Source organism: Procambarus clarkii, chromosome 70 (assembly GCF_040958095.1).
Source record: "Procambarus clarkii isolate CNS0578487 chromosome 70, FALCON_Pclarkii_2.0, whole genome shotgun sequence".
NCBI lineage: Eukaryota > Metazoa > Arthropoda > Malacostraca > Decapoda > Cambaridae > Procambarus > Procambarus clarkii.
In genome coordinates this window covers 345399-347009 of record NC_091219.1, presented here as the reverse complement: position 1 = coordinate 347009, position 1611 = coordinate 345399, and positions in this window count along the sequence as shown.

The window sequence follows — 1611 nt, the reverse complement described above, 5'->3', positions numbered from 1 at the left end:
GCACCTATTTTCAGTTTGAAATTACGACGTTTCATACCGAGAATATGCCAATTACTGAAAACAGCGATGGGTCATATTTTGCCCAAACCCCCATGCAGTTTTCAAAATGTCTGAAATGTCGGAAATTTGACTCCTGAGCGTGATTTTTTATCCAAATTCTGACTCTCTGCACCTATTTTCAGTTTCAAATTACGACTTTTTATACCTAAAATATGCCAATTACTGAACACGGCGATGGGTCATATTTTGCCCTAACCCCCCTGCAGTTTTCAAAATGTCTGAAATGTCGGAAATTTAAATTCTGAGCGTGATTTTTGAGCCGAATTCTGACTCTCTGCACCTATTTTCAGTTTCAAATAACGACGTTTCATAACGAAAATATGCTAATTACTGTAAACAGCGATGGGTCATATTTTGCCCAAACCCCCCCTGCAGTTTTCAAAATGTCTGAATTGTCGGAAATTTGACTCCTGAGCGTGATGTTTTATCCGAATTCTGACTCTCTGCATCTATTTTCAGTTTCAAATTACGACTTTTTATACCGAAAATATGCCAATTACTGAAAACTGCGATGGGTCATATTTTGCCCAAACCCCCCTGCAGTTTTCAAAATGTCGGAAATGTCGGAAATTTGACTCCTGAGCGTGATTTTTGAGCCGAATTCTGACTTTCTGCACCTATTTTCAGTTTCAAATTACGACTTTTTATGCCAAAAATATGCCAATTACTGAAAACGGCGATGGATCATATTTTGCCCAAACCCCCCTGCAGTTTTCAAAATGTCTGAAATGTCGGAAATTTGAATCCTGAGCGTGATTTTTGAGCCGAATTCTGACTCTCTGCACCAAATTTCAGTTTCAAATTACGTTTCACACCGAAAATATGCCAATTACTGTAAACAGCGATGGGTCATATTTTGCCCAAACCCCCCTGCAGTTTTAAAAATGTCTGAAATGTCGGAAATTTGACTCCTGAGCATGATTTTTTATCCGAATTCTGACTCTCTGCACCTATTTTCAGTTTCAAAATACGACTTTTTATATCGAAAATATGCCAATTACTGAAAACGGCGATGGGTCATATTTTGCCCAAACCCCCCTGCAGTTTTCAAAATGTCTGAAATTTGACTCCTGGGCGTGATTTTTGAGCAGAATTCTGACTTTCTGCACCTATTTTCAGTTTCAAATTACGACGTTTCATACCGGAAATATGCCAATTACTTTAAACAGCGATGGGTCATATTTTGCCCAAACCCCCCTGCAGTTTTCAAAATGTCTGAAATGTCGGAAATTTGACTCCTGAACATGATTTTTTATCCGAATTCTGACTCTCTGCACCTATTTTCAGTTTCAAATTACGATTTTTATACCGAAAATATGCCAATTACTGAACATGGCGATGCTCATATTTTGCCCAAACCCCCCTGCAGTTTTTAAAATGTCTGAAATGTCGGAAATTTGACTCCTGAGCGTAATTTATGTGCCAAACTCTGACTCTCTGCACCTATTTTCAGTTTGAAATTACGACGTTTCATACCGAGAATATGCCAATTACTGAAAACAGCGATGGGTCATACTTTGCCCAAACCCCCATGCAGTTTTCAAAATGTCT